The 20,527-nt window shown below is 42.4% G+C and overlaps 1 pseudogene across 1 annotated transcript; it reads left to right on the top strand.

Annotated features, from left to right (window-relative positions):
- Positions 1–8,366: 8,366 nt before the first annotated feature.
- LOC118964918 lies at positions 8,367–11,156 on the top strand (annotated as a pseudogene). Its single transcript, XR_005052189.1, has 4 exons — positions 8,367–8,532; positions 8,861–8,970; positions 10,026–10,292; positions 10,474–11,156. The product of XR_005052189.1 is annotated as a haptoglobin-like (transcript).
- The last annotated feature ends 9,371 nt before the right edge of the window (positions 11,157–20,527 follow it).

The raw sequence follows: 20,527 nt of genomic DNA, 5'->3' as shown, positions 1-20,527 counted from the left end.
TTCTATGACGTGTATAAAGTGTAATATTGGGATTCAAACTCAGAATTGAATACATCAGATTTCCCGGTGGAAGAAAGTCACATAATACTACAATTTATTTTCCCAACACCAGCAAATTCTTTAGTTGCAAGGCTGGACTTTTCCTAATGTTGAGCCAAGAAGCATGGCAAAAGGACAGACAACTTGTTTACTCAACTTTACTCTACTAGGCTACCTGTTCTTTCTCCCTCTGTCAACAGCCAAGTTGAAAACACATGATTTCACAAAGCTGGTACTCAGTCAGCTGTATAAGGAAATAAGCAAACAGGAAACCACTCACCCAGAGGCGACGCTCCTAGTGGGAGGAGACTTTAATGCAGGGAAACTTAAATCAGTTCTACCAAATTTCTATCAACATGTTAAATGTGCAACCAGAGGGAGAAAAAAATCTAGATCACCTGTACTCCACACACAGAGATGTGTACAAAGCTCTCCCTCCATTTGGTAAATCCGACCACAGCTCCTGACCCCTCCTGTCTCAGCCTCCAGTATTTATGCTGCAGTAGTTTATGTGTCGGGGGGCTAGGGTCAGTTTGTTATATCTGGAGTACTTCTCCTGTCCTATTCGGTGTCCTGTGTGAATCTAAGTGTGCGTTCTCTAATTCTCTCCTTCTCTCTTTCTCTCTCTCGGAGGACCTGAGCCCTAGGACCATGCCCCAGGACTACCTGACATGATGACTCCTTGCTGTCCCCAGTCCACCTGGCTGTGCTGCTGCTCCAGTTTCAACTATTCTGCCTTATTATTATTCGACCATGCTGGTCATTTATGAACATTTGAACATCTTGACCATGTTTTGTTATAATCTCCACCCGGCACAGCCAGAAGAGGACTGGCCACCCCACATAGCCTGGTTCCTCTCTAGGTTTCTTCCTAGGTTTTGGCCTTTCTAGGGAGTTTTTCCTAGCCACCGTGCTTCTACACCTGCATTGCTTGCTGTTTGGGGTTTTAGGCTGGGTTTCTGTACAGCACTTTGAGATATCAGCTGATGTACGAAGGGCTATATAAATAAATTTGATTTGATTTGATTTGATATCGTCCTGATTCCTGCTTACAAGCAAAAATTAAAGCAGGAAGCACCAGTGACTCGGTCAAAAAAAAAGTGGTCAGATGAAGCATATGCTAAACTACATGACTGAATTGCTATCATAGACTGGAACATATTCCTCGATTCTTCCAATGACATTGAGGAGTACACCACATCAGTCAGTGGCTTTATCAATAAGTGCATCAAGGACGTTGTCCCCACAGTGACTGTACGTACATACCCCAACCAGACACCATGGATTACAGGCAACATTCACACTGAGCTAAAGCTGCCACTTTCAAGGTGCGGTACTCTAACCCGGACGCTTACAAGAAATCCTGCTATGCCTTGCGACGAACCATCAAACAGGCAAAGTGTCAATACAGGGCTAAGATTGAATCATATTACACTGTCTCCGATGCTCGTCTTAAGTGGCAGGGCTTGCAAACCAGTACAGACAACAAAGAGCAGCACAGCCGCAAGCTGCCCAGTGACATAAGCCTACCAGACGAGCTAAATCACTTCTATGTTTGCTTCGAGGCTAGCAACACTGAGGCATGCATGAGAGCATCAGCTGTTCAAGACGACTGTGTGATCATGCTCTCTGTAGCCGACGTGAGTAAGACCTTTAAACAGGTCAACATACTCAAGGCTATCCTCCCGAGTGGCGCAGTGTTCTAAGGCTAAGGTGTGCCACCAGAGACTCAGGGTTCAAGCCCAGGCTCTGTCGCGACCGGGAAGCCCATGGGGCGGCGCACAATTGGACCAGCGTCGTCCGGGTTAGGGAGGGTTTGGCCGGCAGGCATATCCTTGTCTCATCGTGCACTAGCGAGTCCTGTGTTGGGCCGAGCGCAGTGCACGCTGACCAGGTTGCCAAGTGTAAGGTGTTTCCTCCGACACATTGGTGCGGCTGGCTTCCGGGTTGGATGTGCATTGAGTCAAGAAGCAGTTGTGTTTTGGAGGACGCATGGCTCTTGACCTTCGCCTCGCCCGAGTCTGTACGGGAGTTGCAGCATTGAGACAAGACTAACTACAACTAATTAGATACCATGAAATTGGGGAGAAACAAGGGGTAAAAATTATTATTATTATTATTATTAAAGTGCAGATGGATTACCAGGACGTGTGCTCTGGGCATGTGCTGACCAGCTGGCAGGTGTCTTCACTGACATTTTCAACATGTCCCTGATTGAGTCTGTAATACCAACATGTTTCCACCATAGTCCGCCATAGTCCTTGTGCCCAAGAACACTAAGGCAACCTGCCTAAATGACAACACGCCATGTAGCACTCACGTCCGTAGCTATGATATGCTTTAAAAGGTTGGTAATGGCTCACATCAACACCATTATCCCAGAAACCATAGACCCACTCCAATTTGCATACCGCCCAAACAGATCCATAGATGATGCAATCTCTATTGCACTCCACACTGCCCTTTCCCACCTGGATAAAATGAACACTCATGTGAGAATGCTATTCATTGACTACAGCTCAGCGTTCAACACCATAGTACCCTCAAAGTTCATCACTAAGCTAAGGATCCTGGGACTAAACACCTCCCTCTGAAACTTGATCCTGGACTTCCAGACGGGCTAAGTGGTTAGGGTAGGTAACAACACATCTGCCACGCTGGTCCTCAACACTGGAGCTCCTCAGGGGTGCGTGCTCAGTTCCCTCATGTACTCCCTGTTCACCCACGACTGCATGGCCAGGCACGACTCCAACCTCATCATTAAGTTTGCAGATGACACAACAGTAGGCCTGATCACTGACAACGATGAGACAGCCTATAGGGAGGAGGTTAGAGACCTGGCCGGGTGGTGCCAGAATAACAACCTATCCCTTAACGTAACCAAGACTAAGGAGATGATCGTGGACTACAGGAAAAGGAGGACAGAGCACGCCCCCATTCTCATCGACGAGGCTGGAGCAGGTTGAGAGCTTCAAGTTCCTTGGTGTCCACATCAACAACAAACTAGAATGGTCCAAACACACCAAGACAGTCGTGAAGAGGGCACGACAAAGCCTATTCCCCCTCAGGAAACTAAAAAGATTTGGGTCCTGAGATCCTCAAAATGCTATTTTAATTTTTTTTACCTTTATTTAACTAGGCAAGTCAGTTAATAACAAATTCTTATTTTCAATGATGGCCTAGGAACAGTGGTTTAACTGCCTGTTCAGGGGCAGAATGACAGATTTGTACCTTGTCAGCTCAGGGGTTTGAACTTGCAACCTTCCGGTTGCTAGTCCACCGCTCTAACCACTAGGCTACCCTGCCGCCCCAAAATGCTATCTGCATTGTGTCCCGCCATCCACCACCCGCCAACCCCTCTTTTACGTTACTGCTACTCTCTGTTTATCATATATGCATAGTGACTTTAACCACATCTACATGTACATACTACCGCAATCAGCCTGACTAACCGGTGTCTGTATGTAGCCTCGCTACTTTTATAGCCTCGATACTGTATATAGCCTGTCTTTCTACTGTTGTTTTTATTTCTTTACTCACCTAATCAATTTTTTGCGCCATTGGTTAGAGCCTGTAAGTAAGCATTTCACTGTAAGGTCTACTTTACACCTGCTGTATTCAGCGCACGTGACAAATAAACTTTGGTGCAAATCTCCTAGAGATGAACGTACTTGGTACAAAAAGTGCAAATCAATCCCAGAACAACAGCAAAGGACCTTGTGAAGATGGTGGAGGAAACAGGTACAAAAGTATCTATATCCACAGTAAAACAAGTCCTATATCAACATAAAGCCACTCAGAAAGGAAGGTCGCTCAGCAAGGAAGAAGCCACTGCTCCAAAACTGCCCTAAAAAAGCCAGACTACAGTTTGCAACTGCACATGGGGACAAAGATCGTACTTTTTGGAGAAATGTCCTCTGGTCTGATGAAACAAAAATAGAACTGTTGGCCATAATGACCATCGTTATGCTTGGACGAAAAATGGGGAGGCTTGCAAGCCAAAGAACACCATCCCAACCGTGAAAGACGGGGGTGGCAGCATCATGTTGTAGGGGTGCTTTGCAGCAGGAGGGACTGGTGCACTTCACAAAATAGATGGCATCATGAGGTAAGAAAATTATGTGGATATATTGAAACAACATCTCAAGACATCAGTCAGGAAGTTAAAGCTTGGTCTCAAATGGGTCTCCCAAATGGACAATGACACCAAGCATACTTCCAAAGTTGTAGCAAAATGGCTTAAGGACAACAAAGTCAATGTATTGGAGTGGCGATCACAATGCCCTGACCTCAATCCTATAGAAAATCTGTGGGCAGAACTGAAAAAGCATGTGTGAGCAAGGAGGCCTACAAACCTGACTCACACCAGCTCTGTCAAGAGGAATGGGCCAAAATTTACCTAACTTATTGTGGGAAGCTTGAGGAAGGCTACCCAAAACCTTTGACCCAAGTTAAAAATTTTAAAGGCCATGCTACCAAATACTATTTGAATGTATGTAAACTTCTGACCCACTGGGAATGTGATGAAAGAAATAAAAGCTTAAAAAATCATTCTATTATTCTGACATTAACAGTCTTAAAATAAAGTGGTGATCCTAACTGACCTAAGACAGGGAACTTTTACTTGGATTAAATATCAGTAATTGTGAAAAACTGAGTTTAAATGTATTTGGCTAAGGTGTATGTAAATCTCCGACTTCAACTGTATATCTCCCTCACTAACTTCAAGCATCAGCTATCTGAGCAGCTTACCGATCGCTGCAGCTGTACATAGCCCATCTGTAAATCACCCATCCAACTACCTACCTTATTCCCATACTGTTTTTATTTACTTTTTTTGCTCTTTTGCACAACAGTATTTCTACTTCCACATCATCTTCTGCACATCTATCACTCCAGTGTTAATTTGCTAAATTGTAATTACTTCGCGACTATGGCCTGTTTATTGCCTTACTTCCTTACTCCATTTGCACACACTGTATATAGATTTTTTTTATTGTGTTAATGACACCTACTTTTGCTTATCCCGTGTTGTTGTTTTATGTCGCACTGCTTTGCTTTATCTTGGCCAGGTCGCAGTTGTAAATGAGAACTTGTTCACAACTGGCCTACCTGGATAAATAAAGGTGATTTTATTTATTTTTTTATAAAAAAAAAATATCTGACATCAATGTGTGCGCAATTACAATAATTGAATATGGTCAATTTCAAACATTTTTATATAACATAAACATACTGTTGACATGTAGGCTATGGTGTAATGGAATGTGTTGCCTTGTGTGGTAGGTTTTCTGGGTTTTGACTCTCTTATGTACAGTGCCTTGCGAAAGTATTCGGCCCCCTTGAACTTTGCGACCTTTTGCCACATTTCAAGCTTCAAACATAAAGATACAAAACTGTATTTTTTTGTGAAGAATCAACAACAAGTGGGACACAATCATGAAGTGGAACGACATTTATTGGATATTTCAAACTTTTTTAACAAATCAAAAACTGAAAAATTGGGCGTGCAAAATTATTCAGCCCCTTTACTTTCAGTGGAGCAAACTCTCTCCAGAAGTTCAGTGAGGATCTCTGAATGATCCAATGTTGACCTAAATGACTAATGATGATAAATACAATCCACCTGTGTGTAATCAAGTCTCCGTATAAATGCACCTGCACTGTGATAGTCTCAGAGGTCCGTTAAAAGCGCAGAGAGCATCATGAAGAACAAGGAACACACCAGGCAGGTCCGAGATACTGTTGTGAAGAAGTTTAAAGCCGGATTTGGATACAAAAATATTTCCCAAGCTTTAAACATCCCAAGGAGCACTGTGCAAGTGATAATATTGAAATGGAAGGAGTATCAGACCACTGCAAATCTACCAAGACCTGGCCGTCCCTCTAAACTTTCAGCTCATACAAGGAGAAGACTGTTCAGAGATGCAGCCAAGATGCCCATGATCACTCTGGATGAACTGCAGAGATCTACAGCTGAGGTGGGAGACTCTGTCCATAGGACAACAATCAGTCGTATATTGCACAAATCTGGCCTTTATGGAAGAGTGGCAAGAAGAAAGCCATTTCTTAAAGATATCCATAAAAAGTGTCGTTTAAAGTTTGCCACAAGCCACCTGGGAGACACACCAAACATGTGGAAGAAGGTGCTCTGGTCAGATGAAACCAAAATTGAACTTTTTGGCAACAATGCAAAACGCTTTTACGCCAAACATAACAACACAGCTGAACACACCATCCCCACTGTCAAACATGGTGGTGGCAGCATCATGGTTTGGGCCTATTATTGGATAGAAAACACTCTAAAGATTCTAAAACCGTTGGAATTATGTCTGTAAGTATAGCAGAACTCACAGGGCAGGCATTCTTCCAAACTAGTTTTTGTGGCCATGAAAGTTGGAGCAACTTTGACGTCATGGCCCCCACCCTTCCCAACCAGTTATGATTCTGTGGAGACTTTCTATCTCTTCCGCTAGATGTCCTCTTTCAGTAGAAATCCCGCGAGAATTGACCCTATGGGAGTGAAATTAGTGCGTGCCACGAGAAAATAGGCTGTGCGTAGGGGCGCGAATTGGTCCCAGCCATTCCTTTGTTCCAGCACTCAAGAGAAGGGCAGACGATGGCCGATTGAATTGAAGTTTGTTTTGTGTGTCTAAAACATCATAAAGCTTGCTTCTGCACTTAGTTTGACCTGTTTAGTCGACATATAATATGTAATTTTGAAGTTTTGATGCGCAACTTTTCCGGACCAGAGGACGTTTTGGGTGCATTTCAGCTGATGTTATTAGCAGTAGCTAATACAAAGACACAAGACTTGAAACCAAACGATGTATTGGGTAAGTATGAAGCCTTCCAGAACATTCTGAACGAAGACCATCGAAGGTAAGGGAATATTTATGCTTAAATCTGTGTTTCTGTTGACTCCAACATTACGTAGAAATGTAGCTTGGAACTGAGCGCCGTCTCAGCATATTGAATAGTGTGCGATTTCTGTAACGTTAAAAATAAATCTAACAAAGCGGTTGCATAAAGAAGCAGTGTATCTTTCTAACTATATGTAGAACATGTATATTTAGTCAAAGTTTATGATGTCTATTTACGTTATCTTGCCGCGCTACCTAGATTTCCTGCGGGCATTTTTGAGTAATTTCTGAACGTGAACTCACTGTAAATGGACATTTATGGATATAAATGGCATATTATTGAAAGAAAAAAAAATGTACTGTGTAACATGTCATATTACTGTCATCTGATGAAGATTTTCAAAAGGTTAGTGAACGATTTATTTTTTAATCCTGCGTTTGTTGATTGCATGTTTTGGCTATTCAAATGAGCTGTGTCTGGTGGTGGTTTTACATATATATGTGCTATGTTTTCGCCGTAAAACATTTTAGAAATCTGACTTGCTGGCTAGATGAACAAGGTGTTTATCTTTCATTTGAGCTATTGGACTTGTTAATGTGTGGAGGTTAAATATTTGTAAGAATATTTTTGCGTTCCATGCGCCACCGTTTCAGCTGAACGTGGGAGGGTTGATTCCCAATTGGGAACCAATATCGTAGACAGGTTTAAGGGGGCTGAATAATTTTGCACGCCCAATTTTTCAGTTTTTGATTTGTTAAAAAAGTTTGAAATATCCAATAAATGTCGTTCCACTTCATGATTGTGTCTCACTTGTTGTTGATTCTTCACAAAAAAATACAGTTTTATATCTTTATGTTTGAAGCCTGAAATGTGGCAAAAGGTCGCAAAGTGCAAGGGGGCCGAATACTTTCGCAAGGCACTGTAGGTGTTATAACCAGCCATAAAATAACGCAATATAGTGTTATGACCATATTATAACTGACAAGTTATATCAGCTGTTATGACATATTATGACATGGTTATGACTGTGTCATAATGTTTTATGACGCTGGATGTCAAGTACAGTGTTACCAAAGTGAGTCGGAAACAGCAAATGTGAGTCAACAACAAACAACAACAACTATTTTTTTCGGGGTTTTCCAAATAGCATAATCAAGAAAATGTTTGTGGATTATGATGGTACCACATTTTTTAAATAACACACTCTGATGCGGAATTTATATGCTCCTCATTTACTTTCAATAAACCAAATTGACACACAAATTATAGATGTGCTGTGTCCTGTTCTGATTTCATAATTCATACCCTATGAAATGATTTATCCCTCCGATGATCTTCTCTGATTCTAGTTGGCAGTGGCTGAACTCCAGATGGGGCCAGGGTTAGGGTTTGGACACGATTCCAATAACGGGTTGGCATAAACAGAGATTTTGCAATCTCTCCGATTTTCGGGAATCAGAACTGAAGCTGTGTCCAGCAAAATTCCCATGGGTGGGCAGACAGGGGGTGAGTTCTCTCTTCAGTAGATATAAGGCCTTGGTCCTATAACTTCTCACGGAGTACATCGTCTTTACAGAGGAGACACAGCTCAACATACAAACTCATAAACAGATATTTCCATCAAATGTGGTATGTTATACTTTTCATATTATTTCCTCAACGAAACCCTAGTAGCCTGGCAATTGTTGTCTTTGCAGTACCAATCCAAATTCATCTCTGGAATGTCTTTGGAAAATGGATCTTTGTGAAATGGCAGGGAAACGCAGCTACTTAAATCTTTCAAAAAACATTCAAACTGCTCTATCTAGAGACCTTTTCTAAATATAAGTAAACATGCAAGCCCCAAGAGGCCTTAAGTAAAGGAACCGTTAGTTGTGGTACCCGTGAGTGTTTGGGCTCTGTCTGTCAGTTGACTCTGTGTGTGTGTACTGTACTCATGTGTTCCTTCTGTCCGCAGGTCATCCCTGGCAGTGCTCCTCGCGGTCTCCTGTGTCTGTCTGGCAAGAAAGGACAAAATCAAAATCAAAATCAAAATCAAATCAATTGATGAGATCCCAAACAATTCAGGTCTGTCTAACTGACACATAACCAACTCCCTGCTTTATGCCAATACGGGCTTACTTCTTCTGATTTAGATTGAAATGTCAACAAAGTGAGAGGAATGAAATGTTTTCAAACAAAAACATGTACATTTTAAAGATCAAGGAGCCATTGACAACTTTTTTTTAAATCTCATGTCTATGTTAAGGTGGGTATTAGTGACACCATTGATGCAGAATATCGCCCAAAAATATTGGACATACACATTCCACATGTGTGTTTTCGCACGTGCAATTTGTCTGCTGGCCCATTGTGACTGGTTCGTGTAAGGATATCACTCACATTTCAATTACACTGTCATTCTCATCGGATGTTCTGAAGCCAATCTTCACTATGGCTCCCCTTACGCTACTCTGAGCTGAGCAGGACACAAGCTGTTCCTATTCAGCTTGTTGGCCTCTGTAAGAGGAAGAGAATACAGTAGCTGTGGCCAAAATGAGTATGTCACCATCACTTTCAAGTGAAAACCATGTTAAGTCTCACGGCTCACAGCTATTATCCCGATTATCTTAAAAATCGATTCAGCAGCGACACACATGAGATGCATGAAAGCCTTGAAAAGTAAAATTCCTCCAAAAATCCACCTCTCATCAAGCGTTTCAGGAAAATGTTTGGGAAGAGAAATGACACTAATTCCATCCTCATCTAGGTTTCTGAGTATTGTGACCTCCAAGGTAATTCTGTGAAAGCCAGCCTTGTCTGGCTCAAGTCAGGTCAACACTTATTTTTTCAGATAATAGTAGATGATTAATGAATTTACTGAACTTTTGTCAGGTCAAAGCTAAAAGGTTCCACAAAGCTATTACCAAATGCTGTGTGTATTCAAGTGAATAGTGCTGATTTTAGCAAACTCAAACTAAAACTAAGGTTGAATTGTATTGAGCCACATTTCATTTTTCTGCAATAATCTTTTACAGTTGTGTTTGAGTTGCACAGCAGTATGTGCTAGGTGGTGCTGAGTTGGGGATGTTTTAACCATATAGAGATTGTATAGAAATAATGTTGTTGTGTTTCTTGCCCAGACCTGCGCTTCAGGCGTATGATTAGGGGCACCCTGGCCCCTCATGTCCCCTGGCAGGCCATGGTCTACCTGAGTAAAAAGCGTCATGAACGGGGGCTTCGCTGGGGGAGCTCTAATCTCTGACCGCTGGGTCCTGACCGCTGGCAGAACTTGTTTGTCAGGAAGAGTAGACAGGACACGCAGGGAAAGAACCAATCATCCCCAAGGTGTACTTAGGCATCACGCGACAATCCAAGCCGATGACTCCAAAGAAGTTGCTGTAGAAAAGGTGAGGCTAGTATGACCATTACCATCTCTTTCAAACAATATTCAGACAATTCAGTATTTTCAGCAAGCAGAACTGCACTGGGCTCTCTCACCTACATCATCACGTTCAGTCTTACAGGTAGTTAGAGCACAAAGAGATCATCAAAAAGAGGTCCTATGAATTATTCCCTTCCCCCTTCTAGGTGGTTCTGCACCCAGGCTTCCAGAACGTATCAGACTGGGGACAACGACCTGGCTCTGATTCAGCTGAAGGAGCCATTCACCCTGAGCGAGGCTGTGATGCCCATCCCTCTGCCTGAGAGGGGCCAGGACCTGGCTGAGGCAGCCCAGGAGAAAGGCATCATCACAGGCTGGGGTTGGGGGGTCTTCTTCACCCCCGCTAAGTCACTGAAACACCTGGTATTGCCTGTGGCATCGCATAGCTCCTGTAAGGCAGAGTACAACCCTGGTGGCCAAATACTGAGCAGCACTCCAACCGTAGATGACACATGTTCTGTACTGGAGCCAGCAAGTACCAGGAGAATGTGTGCTTTGGGGACGCAGGCGGTGCCCTGGCAGTCCAGGACCCCAAAGACGGCCGAGTGTATGCTGCAGGGATCCTGTCCTTCGATAAGACCTGTGCCGTGGAGAAATACGCTGTCTACATGAAGCTCTCTGCCTACATGCCTTGGATCAACAGTGTCCTCAGGGGCGACAGTGAGACATCAGCCAGTCTCCGCTCCAGTGTAATGTCTGAGATGTATTCGAGGCAGTTGTAGCCTCCACGGGGCTCATAATCTCCATTATGCCTTTGCTAACAAAGTCATATTCTGACTTGATCTTGTCAAACTCTCTCAAGTTATGACTTTCATTGAGTGTGTCTTCCGATGTTTGGTTTTCAAAGGATTTTCAATAAAATTTGGTTTCTGATGTTTCACCTTATAACTTTTATTCACATTTTCTTCAACTCATATTAGAATGCTGGGAAACATGTTTTAGATAATCTCTACAAGCTGTAATATGAGAGCATGTTAGAGCCATTAAAACAAGTAGCCTAAAGCCAGGGACATGAGACGATTTTTAAGTTCATTTAAGCAATGGAATTATTAAGGACAATTGTTATCTGGCCAAGGAGGATATTGTGTTGAGACCAGCAAGGATTTTTTTAAGTGGATTGTCATGAAAATCATCCAAGAAGGAAATAACTTGTTCTAAAATAGAGCTGCATAACGAGGGTCTAGAATCCCTCCCAGCAGGGAAATGGAGGTCCTGTCACTCCTGGTTAGTGACTAATTTAAATACAGAAGACAAAAGGCTTGTCACCATAGCTCAACACTAGTTATAGCTCTCTTGCTTTGGAGCAGCCTGCTGTACCACAATCTGTTCAGTTTCAAACAAGAGATATCTCAGAAATGGCACTGAAGAGTATGGCTGACGTTTTACATGCCCGTAATCAATTATGCTATTTTGTTCATTTTTCTGCGTTGTTTGTAACCTTTTTTAAAAACTTATTTTGTACATAATGTTGCTGCTACTGACTCTTATGACCGAAATAACTTCTGGACATCAGAACTGAGATTATTCACCATTTACTCCTGCTGTCCCGGGAACAGGCCCAAATCCCTGTCATTTTGCGTGAAGAAAAAGAGGAAAAGGAGGAAAAGAGGACGCAGATCGGGATGCGTTCTGAGAATCCGTAGGCGAGTGAGTAAACTCCCATTGCCATAGATTCTACTTGCTAACATGCAATCATTGGAAATAAAATGGATGACCTAGGATTACGATTATCCTACCAATGGGACATTAAGAACTGTAATATCCTATGTTTCACCGATTCGTGGCTGAACAACGACACGGATAATATTGAGCTGGTGGGATTTTCAATGCACTGGCAGAACAGAGAAGCTACGTCTGGTAAGACGAGGGGTGGGGATGTGTGTCTTTTTGTCAATAACAGCTGGTGAGCGATGTCTAATATTAAAGAAGTCTCGAGGTACTGCTCATCTGAGGTAGAGTACCATATGGGGCGGCAGGGTAGCCTAGTGGTTAGAGCGTTGGACTAGTAACCGGAAGGTTGCGAGTTCAAACCCCGAGCTGACAAGGTACAAATCTGTCGTTCTCCCCCTGAACAGGCAGTTAACCCCACTGTTCCCAGGCCGTCATTGAAAATAAGAATTTGTTCTTAACTGACTTGCCTGGTTAAATAAAGGTAAAATAAATAATAAAAATGATAAGTTGTAGACCACACCATCTACCACAAGAGTTCTCAACTATATTATTCATAGCCATCTATTTACTAGCACAGACCGATGCTGGCACTAAGAGTGCACTCAACCAACTCTATAAGGCCATAAGCAAACAAGAAAATGCTCAGCCAGAAGCGACACTTCCTAGCGGCCGGGGACTTTAATGCAGGCAAACTAAATCAGTTCTACCAAATCTTTACCAGCATGTCACATGTGCAACCAGAGGAAAAAAAACTCTAGCTCACATTTACTCCACACACAGAGGATGTATACAAAGCTCTCCCCCGCCCTCCAATTGGCAAATCCGACCATAATTCTAGCATCCTGATTCCCGCTTACAAGTGAAAACTAAAGCAGGAAGTACCCTGTGAGCTCACTCAATACGGAAGTGGTCAGATGCCACGGATGCTACGCTACAGGACTGTTTTGCTAGCACAGACTGGAATATGTTCCGGGATTCATCCAATGGCCTTGAGGAGTATACCACCTCAGTCATCGGCTTCATCAATAGTGCATCGACGACGTCGTCCCCACAGTGACCGTACGTACATACCCCAACCAGAAGGCCATGGATTACAGGCAACATCCCCATCGAGCTAAAGGCTAGAGCTGCCCCTCCAGCTATGCCCTCAGTCAAACCATCAAACAAGGAAAGCGTCAATACAGGATTAAGATTGAATCCTACTACACCAGCTCTGATGCTCGTTGGATGTGTCAGGGCTTGAAAACTATTATGGACTACAAAGGGAAACCCAGGACGCGAGCTGCCCAGTGACGCGAGCCTACCAGATGAACTAAATGGCATTTTATGCTCGCTTCGAGGCAAGCAACACTGAAACATGCACAAGAGCACCAGCTGTTCTGGATGACTGTGTGATAACTCTCTCGGTAGCCGACGTGAGCAAGCCCTTAAACAGGTCAACATTCACAAAGCCACGGGGCCAGATCTATTACCAGCATGCGCCAGCATGCGCTGACCAACTGGCAAGTGTCTTCACTGACATTTTCAACCTCTCCCTGACTTAGTCATATAATACCTCATGTTTCTAGCAGACCACCATAGTCCCTGTGCCCAGGAAGCGAAGGTAACCTGCCAAATGTTTACCGCCCCGTAGCACTCACGTCGGCAGCGATGAAGTGTATAGCCTTGACATAGCATAGCCTTGACATAGCATAGCATAGCCTTGAACATAGCATAGCATAGCATTAACGAGAGAGGTTGACGCGGCACATTTATTGTGTGCTCAGGTAGGCTTTCCACTTTCCTCCGTTATTTATTTAGCAAAGATAACACAATCACTCCGGACATATACGTGCAAAAACTCACGACATAAATGTTGCAGCAGCCTAGGCTACACCTAAACGTTAGAAATCTGACATGCTGTATCGGATGAAAACGAGACAATATTTCCATGTGATCAACTATTAAAAATTGTCCCACTGCTCTGGGACCTATGGTGCACCAGTCTGCTTGCAGTTGTTATGTTGATGATCATTGATTTATTCAGGAACGTTTCTTAGTCCACTTTGATGTGTCAAGTGGGTGAGATGCGCGGTCTGTGTTTGACTTTAGGAATTTTGAGATGTCTGATGTCTGATGACGCTTCTGTAATGGAATGTATCTGCTATTTGTATTTCCAGCTAAGTCCCCTCCTGTTCCTTGATTAAGAGGTGATGACCACTCCACTACCATTGTCAACTTTCTCCTGACATAAACTGAAGCCTCGTCTCATGTGCCCGCTCACATTTCCCCTCCAAGTACTGTGAGTAACCCCTATCAATTTACTCTCATTACTGTATGTAGAGTCAATCACATACAAAAACACAATCACAATATTACACATCAATGATTTTACTCCTTGCTCAGCTTTTCACCAAAATGTCTCGAAAGCCTAGCTTGATAGGAGCAATACCTCCTCGTTGTTTAGCAATATACAAGTGACAGCATTTAGGCTAGTATTGTGAGATATCAAATTCTGAACTAAATTGAGCTTCTTGATGTTAGTCTAGAGGGAGACACAATAGGTGCAATATGAATATGTCCATTTGGCTCCACAGTAGGACGGAATATTCTGTAAACTCATCACCACCTAGTGTTGAGAACTGAGGAGAACAGAGGAGAGGGCCATTTTGACATAATGAAATTCCAAGAAGGAGGTGCGCTCTTCCGCTGCCACATGTACAAAAATGACTCGCTGTGGTTCTTGGTACTTCAACATCTACCTCTGTTGACAGCAGGTTGTCCAATTCCCTAAATTAAACAGTGGGGGGACGGAAGCATTGATCTCAGGAGAAAAGAGTAGCTTACCTCAACCCAGAGGCTGTTATGACAGATGGGAAGATTCAATTCATACTTGATCATTGAAAATGTACTTTAGCCACTCTTCTATAATGTAGCTATTTCATTACAAGTGCATGTGCATAGCAACAGGAAATGGTTAACCAATCCTATTCCACTATCAGAATGACTCAACACGATTTCGAAGCCATTTGTCAATGAAAACACAACCTTCATGTTTGAGGATTAAGAAGGCATTTTTAAAGCAATCGGTAACAGAGGGACGTGGTGGGTGCACCTCTGTCAAGTTAAAATATCAATGTCCCTGTCAGGGTACATTACGCTCTACTAGTCTCAGTGTGTGCATCATGTTCCTGATGTGCTAGTTACATTAACAGTCCCTCGCCCCCGGATCAAGGGCTAGGCCTCATGGTTTCTTGCAGCACATTGGCGCTTAGACTCCATAGCTTGTTCGTGTCATCACCTTATCCAACACATAGTCTAGCCTAGGCCGGGTTCCTCAGGGGCCTACTGATAAAGTGCTCTCCCTCATCATTGTTACTACGTGACTTGCTGTGTACACTTGACATCTGTGTGAGCTTTTGAAATTGTGTTGTCTTTTCCTGCAAGGATACACTGACAAACAACTGCAACGCTACTAGTGATGCAACTATTATAAAGAGAACATCAGGCATAATTAGTACTTTGTGTTAACGTTTGTACCTATTTTAAAACACACAGACAGCAGTTCTGATATAATCACAGTCTTCTGAACAACTCTGATCTCCTTCATGGTCAACAGTGGAGCCCTTGTGTGCAGCGGTTGGCTTACCATTAGGCAGAAGAGGCAGTTGCGTCAGGCCTCACATATTGTATCATCAAGGGTGAGCTGGGCATAATTGAAAAAATAAATTACTTAGGTAAGCAGATATTTTAGTTATCTAATTTCTTCAGTAAAAAGACAGGTGCTGTTGATAATACTGCCATAGTCGTCGAGGCAGAGGCCATGTGTCTGATGCTGTCTGGCCAAAACGAGCACGGCATGTCAAACCTCAGACTGGACTCTGCCTGGAGCCTCCAAATCACCTAGTCCCCCCTGCTTGCATGCAACTCTTTGAGGGAAGGTTCACAGTTCCATACATTACATATCATGAACTATTGCCCTCTCGCACACAGTTAAAAGCACTACCTCCTACACTTCTGATCCACTAACTGGCCTCTATAACCTTATACGACCTAGAGGGACCAAGACCACAGGGGAGAGTGGGTTTAAAGGCTACTGACACTCACTAGTTTCAATACCAGCATATCCCCACTTATATAATCAGAGGCTAAGCAACCAAGAGAATTCCTCTGTGTTAAGTAGCTGACAATTTGGCCCTGACATTTTTTGGACAACTTTTCTTTTAGACCCTGAATGGTGGGTTTTGAGGGTTGAGAAGTTCACCAAGTTTATATACAGTGCCTTCAAAAAGTATTCATACCCCTTGACTTATTGCACATTTTGTTAAAAAATAATAATTCTCACCCATCTACACACAATACCCCATAATGATAAAGTGAATGCATGTTTTTAGAAATGTTTGCAAATGTATTGAAAATTAAGTACAGAAATATTTCATTTACATAGTATTCACACTCCTGTGTCACACCCTGATTTGTTTCACCTGTCTTTGTGATTGTCTCCACCCCCCTCTAGGTGTCGCCCATCTTCCCCATTATCCCCTGTGTATTTATACCTGTGAAGTCTGTTGCCAGTTTGTCTTGTTTGTCAAGTCAACCAGTGTTTTTGTTCTCAGCTCATGCTTTTCCCAGTCTCTCTTTTTCTCGCCCTCCTGGTTTTGATTCTTGCCTGTCCTGACTCTGAGCCCGCCTGACTGACCACTCTGCCTGACCCTGCCTGCCGACCTGTACCTTTACCTCACCTCTGGATTTTTGACCTCTGCCTACCCTGACCTTAAACCATTGTTTATTTGACGTGTCTGCATCTGGGTCTTACCTTCATACCTGATATCCTGAGTCAATACATGTTAGAATCACCTTTGGTAGTGATTACAACTGTTAGTCTCTAAGAGCTTTGCACACCTGGATTGTGCAACATTTGCACACTATTTTTTAATTCTTCAACCTCTGTCAGGTTGGTTGTTGATCATTGCTAGACAGCCATTTTCAATTCTTGTCATAGATTTTCAATCCGATTTAAGTCAAAACTGTAACTAGGCCAATCACGGACATTAAATGTCGTCTTGATAAGCAACTCCAGTGTATATTTTGCTTTGAGTTTAAGGTTATTGTAATGTCTATTATGTTTATTTTCATCCTAAAAAAATCCCTAGTACTTCCTGATGACAAGCATACCCATAACATGATGCAGCCACCACCATGCATGAAAATATTAAGAGTGGTAGTAAGTGATGTGTTGTGTTGGATTTTCCCTAAACATAATTATTTGTATTTAGGACATAAAATACATTTCTTTGCCACTTTTTTTGCAGTTTAACTTTTTATTTTATTTTTCTAAGTGCTCTTCTTTGTGAGGCATTGGAAACATCCCAGTTCTTTGTGGTTGAGTCTGTGTTTGAAATTCACTGCTCGACGGAGGGATCTTACAGAGAATTGTATGTGTGGGGTACAGAGATGAGGCAGTCATTAAAAAAGAATGTTAAACACTATTATTGCACAGTGAGTTCATGCAAATTACACTACAGTATATATACAAAAGTATGTGGACACCCATTCAAATTAGTGTATTCGGCTGATTTAGCCACACCCATAGTTGACCGGTGTGTAACATCGAGCACACAGCCATGCAATCTCCATAGACAAACATTGGCAGTAGAATGGCCTTACTGAAGAGCTCAGTGACTTTCAACGTGGCACCGTCATAGGATGTTCGTCAAATTTCGGTCCTGCTAGAGCTTCCCTGGTCAACTGTAAGTGCTGTTATTGTGAAGTGGAAATGTCTAGGTGCAAGAATGGCTCAGCCGCGAAGATGTGGGCCACACAAGCTCACAGAACGGGACTGCCGAATGCTGAAGCACGTAACGCGTAAAAATCGTCTGTCCTTGGTTGCAACACTCACTCCGAGTTCCAAACTGCCTCTGGAAGCAACATCAGCATAATAACTGTTTGACAGGAACTTCATGAAATGGTTTCAATGGCAGCGGCATACAAGCCTAAGAATCTGGGTTTGGCAGATGCCAGGAGAATGCTACCTGCCCCAATGCATAGTGCCAACTGTAAAGTTTGATGGAGGAATAATAATCTGGGGCTGTTTTTCATGGTCCAGGCCACAGCATACAATATAATTCTAGACAAATATGTGCTTCCAGCTTTGTGGCAACAGTTTGAGGAAGGCCCTTTCCTGTTTCAGCATGACAATGCCCATGGAATGGAATGGTATCAAACCAATCAAACATATGGGAACCATGTTTGACTCCGTTCCATTGACAACATTCCAGCCATTACAATAAGCCCATTCTCCTATAACTCCACCCACCAATTTACACTGTGCTATGCAAAAACATTAAAAACAACAAACCCCATGTACAAAAACAGACTTAAGACACATGTATCCTGTCCATTGTTTAGGGAAAGGAATGTGTCGCTACCTCGCTCTTCAACCAAAGATGATGAATTGAGGTGCAAACTGAAGTGAAGAGGAAATATTGTTAAAACAGGCTTATTGCAACCACAATTGGCCACCGATTTAACACAGGGTAATCCATTGTTAAACCATCAATTTACGCAAAAATCACCCGCACATCTTGTCTCAATTGCAACCATCATTATCATTGGCCACTGAATTACCGCTCCCTAAACCTGATGTCAGTGTTAACTTTTAGTAGCCTATTGCTTGCTGTCAACATCTTTGAAAAAATATTCTCCCTCTGGTGTGAATTATCATCGGTGTAGATTTTTGACAATCATTTCATGCAACTGAAATAAAGTATTTCCTCATTTACCATGGAAAATCTACTGTGGCAATTTACCCTACATGTTTTATGAATGGAAAACTCTTTGGTGTAGCCGACTCTGTTCTTTTTGTTCCCATTTATGTAATCGATTTAATTATAACTTGTCTTGAAAAGTTGTGTCATTTCTTATCAAGATCGCGGGGGGGAGATATCCCTGCACTCTCCATATTTGAAATGTGTAACTAAATCAACCCAATTGTGATTGAGTGGAATCTATTATTTTTATTAAATTAAAATGTAGTCTAACAAGGTTATTTCAAATGGCACAAATATTATTAGGTCATTTAAGATGAAACGTTTGAATGAAGTGTAAACCTACTACTCCTTATACTGGTATTTTACATTGATCAACCTTACGGTTTCCGATCCCCTGATTTCAACTGGGATGGGAATAGATAGCCTAGACTAGGAAAGTTGCAGCTGCCCAGTATCAACGTGAGATCAGCTAAATCGCTGGTTTATGTATGTGGGTTTTGTGTTGCAAACAAGCTTCTTTTAGCAAGCTGGTGCATGTAATCTCCTGTTTAGTATGGTTTTAAGAAAGCCATCGCTAACACTTTCTGCCCAGTCTTTAAACGTACGTAAGACACTCTCTCTCTCAGTCTCTCTCTCTCTCTGTTCTCGTAGTCTCACCTAAACATCGCAGTGCCCTGTAGAAGATACTGGAGACTTGAATGCAACTTCTGGGGCTATGTGCCCAACACAGTGACACACACACACACACAGACACGCACACACACACACACACACACACACACACACACACACACACACACACACACACACACACACACACACACACACACACACACACACACACACACACACACACACAGCTCATTCCCCAGACATTTGTCTCGTGTTTATGAAACGTGAGGCACTTTGTACTTTTATGTTGATATTGGGTGATCACAATGTGTTCTGAGGTCTGATTGGGAGACTGACTTTAATTTCCTGTCTTCCTGTTTCCCTTCTCATCTACATCCCCAGGAATACCTGTGTGTGTGTGTTTCTGAGAACATGTATGTGAGTAAAATATATTTTATTTTCCATAGGGCCTGAGTTATCATACCATTATTAGACGAGTAGAATGTGGCTTTTAGAAGGAGCCTTATCGGAAAGCCTTTCATGTTGCTGAACTGACAAATAAAAGTCAAACAGCCATTCAGAGTAAAATCCATTACAGTTTTTTTCGATTGCTAAACGACAGTGGGCACAACTGGAGTCACATGTGCAAAACTCTAACTACAGTCTGCACTACCAACAGTCACCTGAGCTAAACAGTTCACATCACCTGCAAAACTCATTCCAAGCAACACAACTCTTAACACATGGCTCAAAACACGCTCAGTGCAGCCAAACACTATGCACAACCCTCACTGAGATAACACACACTGTCACTCAGAACACACTGAGAGTAAAAACACTAGCATCAAACACCAATACAGAAAATACAAACTTTTCATCTTTACAGTTTGAACAATTTCAGTGACTTCATACAAAGTAATATTTTCTTCAAAGAAAAGAGTGACATTCTTTCACATGATTTATTACAATTTTTAGAACATAACAATTCTTTAAGGTCAATGAAAATTCGCAGTTTGCTTCAATAGTCTGTAGTAATTTACGGAATTACAGTAATGAGAAAAAAAAGGTAGAAACTAAAAGTACATACTGTAATTCGAACAAATAATTGAGGGGCTAATCCTGCCTCTCTCTAGCATCAGGCCACAGGTTTTCTTCAACATCACATCTA

Source organism: Oncorhynchus mykiss, chromosome 6 (genome assembly GCF_013265735.2).
Source record: "Oncorhynchus mykiss isolate Arlee chromosome 6, USDA_OmykA_1.1, whole genome shotgun sequence".
NCBI classification, from domain to species: Eukaryota; Metazoa; Chordata; class Actinopteri; order Salmoniformes; family Salmonidae; genus Oncorhynchus; species Oncorhynchus mykiss.
This window is presented reverse-complemented; position numbering and strand designations above follow the sequence as displayed.